The sequence below is a fragment of the Elephas maximus genome, chromosome 22 (genome assembly GCF_024166365.1).
Source record: "Elephas maximus indicus isolate mEleMax1 chromosome 22, mEleMax1 primary haplotype, whole genome shotgun sequence".
In the NCBI taxonomy this organism is placed as follows: domain Eukaryota; kingdom Metazoa; phylum Chordata; class Mammalia; order Proboscidea; family Elephantidae; genus Elephas; species Elephas maximus.
This window is the reverse complement of record NC_064840.1, coordinates 34014607-34020606: the sequence shown is the minus strand read 5'-3', so window position 1 is coordinate 34020606 and position 6000 is coordinate 34014607. Positions and strand designations below refer to the sequence as shown.

At 42.9% G+C, this 6000-nt stretch overlaps 1 long non-coding RNA gene across 1 annotated transcript in view; it reads right to left on the bottom strand.

Annotated features, from left to right (window-relative positions):
• Window positions 1-265: 265 nt before the first annotated feature.
• The window catches only part of LOC126065721 (uncharacterized), a 91943-nt gene continuing 86208 nt past the window's right edge, over window positions 266-6000 (bottom strand). Inside the window, exon 3 of the long non-coding RNA XR_007514912.1 lies at window positions 266-401. This is a non-coding gene — a long non-coding RNA (uncharacterized LOC126065721). The remainder of the gene's footprint in view (window positions 402-6000) is intronic.

The following is a 6000-nucleotide window of genomic DNA, read 5'->3' as shown; positions in this document are numbered from 1 at the left end:
CGGGGCTGCGTTATCTTACTTGTAAAAACAGACTGTGCATGTTAAAATTGCAAATTTTATGTTACACATATTTTATCACAAAAAATTTTAAAAACTTTAAAACAAAAAGAACAACAGGGTGTAGGTAAAACTTACGTGAAGTAATCACAGGACGCAGCCAGCAGGATACGGTGGGCCAGGATGTGTTTCCCCTCCACCACCAGGACAACATGGAATAGAATCCCACTGTCATGGAGGGCCAGCAGCCCATGCAGGAGTGCCCGGGAGTGCTGCATGATCCGGCAGGTGTTGCTGATGGTGTGCATGTAAGAGGGCTGCAGAGGCAACTTGCAGAGCTGGGTGAATGCCTGGTCCTCCACCATCCTGGCAGCTGCACGAGACCTCACCGCTGTGGCCGTCACCTGGCAGAACAGAGGGCATAGGGATGAGCGGGGAGGAAAGCACCCACACCATATATGGACTGGGCAGCTCACCCCAGGGGCACCTGTGCCTCACCATGCTCTTGGGGGGAAGAGTTCCAGCTCACCTGTGCTTTCCACATGGTCTCAAGTCCCCTAATGCCCTCTCCCCCTTCCACTTCTGGTCAAAACGTACACTTCCTGATAACCTTAGTCCCTTTATCGCCCAGATTCTTTCTCCCATTTTATGTTCTTCAGCATTGCTGTAAGGTAGAAGGCATTGAGAGACATAGAGAAGTGGGTCAGAGTGCCAACCCCTCTAGACTCACCACATGCCCTTTGCGTCCTCAGCCGTAAAGAGGGAGATAAAAGCCCCCATCCCATCGGGGTTCTGTAAAACCAGTAAGATGATGAACATCAATACCAGCATGCACCAGGTACTCAAGTGCTTGTCTTCCCTCCCACTGAGAATAAATGAAATTGGGAGTTCTCACCCATAAAGGATACATAGACTGACAAGGCCTGGGTGGTGGTGAGGAGACTCAGGGAAGGCTGCCAACACTGCATGCAGGGGTGGGTTGGGGCTAGGCAGCCAAGACCTGCCATCCTTTACCAAGATTCTGGGAGACTGACCCAGTAACTCTGACTAGACTTGGTAAACACTTGAGATCAACTGTATTACGTTTTAAATTCTAGGTTGTTGTTGTTGACTGCTGTCAAGTCAGCCCCAACTCGTGTAGACCTTACGCACGCACAATGGAACAAACACTGCCCAGTCCCACGCCATCCCTATGATCGGTTGCAGATCAAACCACTGCGATCCATAGGGTTTTTGCTGACTGCCAGGCCTTTCTTCCTACTCTTAGCCTGGAAGCTCTGCTGAAACCTGTTCAACATCATAGCAACATGCAATCCTCCACTGACAGACCGGTGGTGGCTGTGAATGTAGTTCTTTGGCCAGAAGTTGAAGCCAGGTCTTTCGCATGGAAGGAGAGAATTCTACCACTGAATCTCCACCTTCATATGTTTAAAGAATGCAAAGAATGACTGCATGCAAAGAACGATTTGAATATGGGCCTCAAAAACCTAATCAGTAAACGAATCTACTGAAAGGCTATTTTGCCCCGGACTCCAGCCAAGAAGCGACTGTAGACTGCAGGCATGTGGACTGTGGGCCTGTAGACCGCGGGCGTGAGGACTGCGGGTGTGTGGACTGTGGGTTTGTGGAGTGTGGGCAAGAGGGCTGCAGGCACGAGGACTGCGGGCCCGTGGGCTGCTGACCCGTGGACTGCGGGTGCGAAGAGTGTGGGCCTGTGGACTGCAGGCGTGTGGACGGCAGGCAGGAGGACTGAAGGTGTGTGGACTGTGGGATGAGGACTGCGGGCAAGAGGACTGCAGGCCTATGGACTGAGGGTGTGAGGACTGTGAACTTGTGGGCATGAGGATTGTGGGCAGGAGGACTGTTGGCATGTGCACTCTGCAGTACTGGTAGGACAGCCAGTCTGAGGACGGGGAACTAAGGGGCCATCTCCTACAAGGCCGTGAACATCCAATTCTCAACCTACATTACCCTCATTCCCCAAACTCAAAATTTGTTTCATCTCTGATTTTCTTTTTTGTAATTTTTATTGTGTTTTAAGTGAAAGTTTACAAATCAAGTCAGTCTCTCACATAAAAACTTATATACACCTTGCTAAAAAAAAAAAATTTATTTTTTTATTTTTTTTCATACTCCCAATTACCCTCCCCCTAATGAGACAGCCCACTCTCTCCCTCCACTCTCTTTTCATGTCCATTTCACCAGCTTCTAACCCCCTCCACCCTCTCATCTCCCCTCCAGGCAGGAGATGCCAACGTAGTCTCAAGTGTCCACCTGATTCAAGCATCTTCTCCAACCCATTGTCCAGTCCAATCCATGTCTGAAGAGTTGGCTTCGGGAATAGTTCCTGTCCTGGGCCAACAGAAGGTCTGGGGGTCATGACCACTGGGGTCCTTCCAGTCTCAGTCAGACCATTAAGTCTGGTCTTTTTATGACAATTTGGGAAGTGCATGCCACTGCTCTCCTGCTCCCTCAGGGGTTCTCTGTTGTGTTCCCTGTCAGGGCAGTCATCAGTTCTGGCCGGGCGCCATCCAGTTCTTCGGGTCTCAGGATGATGCAGTGTCTGGCTCATGTGGCCCTTTCTGTCTCTTGGGTTCGTAATCACCTTGTGTCCTTGGTGTTCTTCATTCTCCTTTGATCCAGGTGGGTTGAGAACAAATGATGCATCTTAGATGGCTGCTTGCTAGCATTTAAGACCCCAGACGCCACCCTTCAAAGTGGGATGCAGAATGTTTTCTTAATAGATTCTATTATGCCAATTGCTGTAAATGTCCCCTGAAATCATGGTCCCCAAACCCTGCCCCTGCTACACTGGCCTTCGAAGCATTCAGTTCATTCAGGAAACTTCACTGCTTTTGGTTTAGTCCAGTTGTACTGACCTCCCCTGTATTGTGTGTTGTCTTTCCCTTCACCTAAAGTAGTTCTTATCTACCAACTAATTAGTGAATACCCCTCCTCCCACCCTCCCACCCTCCCTCCTCTCGTAACCACAGAAGAATGTTTTCTTCTCAGTTTAAACTATTTCTCAAGTTCTTATAATAGTGGTCTTATACAATATTTGTCCTTTTGCAACTGACTAATTTCACTCAGCATAATGCCTTCCAGGTTCCTCCATGTTATGAAATGTTTCACAGATTCACCATTGTTCTTTGTCGATGCATAGTATTCCATTGTGTAAATATACCATAATTTACTTATCCATTCATCCGTTGATGGGCACCTTGGTTGCTTCCATGTTTTTGCTATTGTAAACAGTGCTGCAATAAACATGGGTGTGTAAGCCTTCGTGTAAAGCTCTTATTTCTCTAGGATATATTCCAAGGAGTAGGGTTGGTGGACCTTATGGTAGTTCTATTTCTAGCTTTTTAAGGAAGCGCCAAATCGATTTCCAAAGTGGCTGTACCATTTGACATTCCCACCAGCAGTGTAGAAGTGTTCCAATCTCTCCACAGCCTCTCCAACATTTATTCTTTTGTGTTTTTTGGATTAATGCCAGCTTTGTTGGAGTTAATATGAAATCTCATTGTAGTTTTGATCTGCATTTCTCTAAGAGCTAATAATCGTGAACATTTCCTCATGTTTCTGTTAGCTACCTGAATGTCTTCTTTAGTGAAGTGTCTATTCATATCTCTTGCCCATTTTTTGATAGGGTTGTATTTTTGTCTTTGAGTTTTGGCAGTATCACGTAGATTTTAGAAATCAGACGTTGGTCAGAAATGTCAAAGCTAAAAACTTTTTCCCAGTCTGTAGGTAGTCTTTTTACTCTTTTGGTGAAGTCTTTGGATGAGCATAGGTGTTTGAGTTTTAGGAGTTCCCAGTTATCTAGTTTTTCCTCTGTATTCTTAATAACGTTTTGTATACTGTTTATGCCATGTATTAGGGCTCCTAACGTTGTCCCTATTTTTTCTTCCATGATCTTTCTTGTTTTAGACTTTATAGGTCTTTGATCCATTTTGAGTTTGTTTTTGTACATGGAGTGAGTTATGGGTCTTGTTTCATTTTTTTTTAGAGGGATATCCAGTTATGCCAGCACCATTTGTTAAAAAGACTGTCTTTTCCTCATTTAACTGTTTTGGGGCCTTTGTCAAATATCAACTGCTCATATGTGGATTTATGTCTGGATTCTCAATTCTGTTCCATTGGTCCATGTATCTGTTGTGCCAGTACCAGGCTGTTTTGACTACTGTGGTGGTATGATAAATTCTAAAATCAGGTAAAATAAGGCCTCCCACTTTGTTCTTCTTTTTCAGTAATGCCTTATTTATCTGGGGCCTCTTTCCCTTCCATATGAAGTTGGTGTTTTGTTTCGCCATCTCATTAAAGAATGTCGTTGGGATTTGGATCGGAATTGCATTAAATGTATAGATCGCTTTTGGTAGAATAGACATTTTTATAATGTTAAGTCATTCTATCCATGAGCAAGGTACATTTTTCTTTTGGTTTCTTGCAGAAGTGTACTATAGTTTTCTTTGTATAAGACTTTTACATCTCTAGTAATATTTATTCTTAAGTATTTTATCTTCTTCGAGGCTATCGTAAATGGCATTGATTTGGTGATTTCCTCTTCGATGATCTTTTTTTTGGTGTAGAGGAATCCACCTGATTTTTGTATATTTATCTTGTATCCCGATACTCTGCTGAACTCTTCTATGAGTTTCAGTAGTTTTCTGGGGGATTCCTTAGGGTTTTCTGTGTATAAGATCACGTCATCTGCAAATAGAGATACTTTGACTTCTTCCTTGCCCATCTGGATGCTCTTTATTTCTTTATCTAGCCTAACTGCTCTGCCTAGGACCTTCAGTACAATGTTGAATAAGAGTGGTGATAAGGGGCATCCTTGTGTGGTTCCTGATCTCAATGGCAATGCTTTCAGGCTCTCTCCATTTAGGGTGATGTTGACTGTGGGCTTTGTATAAATGCCCTTCATTATGCTGAGGAATTTTCCTTCTATTCCTATTTTGCTGAGAGTTTTTATCATGAATGGGTGTTGAACTTTGTTAAATGCCTTTTCTGCATCAATTGATAAAATCATGTGATTCTTGTCTTTTGTTTTATTTATGTGGTGGATTACATTAATCGTTTTTCTAATGTTGAACCATCCCTGCATACCTGGTATGAATCCCACTTGGTCATGGTGAATTATTTTTTTGATACGTTGTTGAATTCTATTGGCTAGAATTTTGTTGAGAATTTTTGCATCTACATTCATGAGGGATACAGGTCTATGATTTTCTTTTCTTGTGGTTTCTTTACCTGGTTTTGGTATCAGGGATATGGTGGCTTCATAGAATGAGTGTGGTAGTATTCCATCCTTTTCTATGCTCTGAAATACCTTTAGTAGTAGTGGTGCTAACTCTTCTCTGAAAGTTTGGTAGAACTCCGCAGTGAAGCCGCCCGGACCAGATCTTTTTTCTGTTGGAAGTTTTGATTACCTTTTCAATCTCTTCTTTTGTTACGGATCTACTTAGTTGTTCTACCTCTGTTTGTGTTACTTTAGGTAGGTAGCGTGTTTCTAGGAATTCATCCATTTCTTCTAGGTTTTCCAATTTGTTAGAGTACAAAATCTATAGTAATCTGATTTGATTCTTTTAATTTCTGTTGGGTCTGTTGTAATATCAACCACCTCATTTCATATTACGGGTTATTTGCTTCTTCTTCTGTTCTTCTACTGTCAGTTTGGCCAGTGGTTTATCAATTTTGTTGATTTTTTCCAAAAACCAGCCTTTGGTCTTGTTAATTCTTTCAGTTGTTTTTCTGTTTTCTATTTCATTTAGTTCAGCTCTAATTTTTATTATTTGTTTTCTTCTGGTTCCCGTGGGTTTCTTTTGTTGCTCTCTTTCTATTTGTTCAAGTTGTAGGGATGATTCTTTGATTTTGGCCTTTTCTCCTTTTTGGATGTGTGCATTTATTGATATAAATTGGCATCTGAGCACCGCTTTTGCTGTGTCCCAAAGGTTCTGATAGGAAGTGTTTTCATTCTCATTGGATTCTCTCAATTTCTTT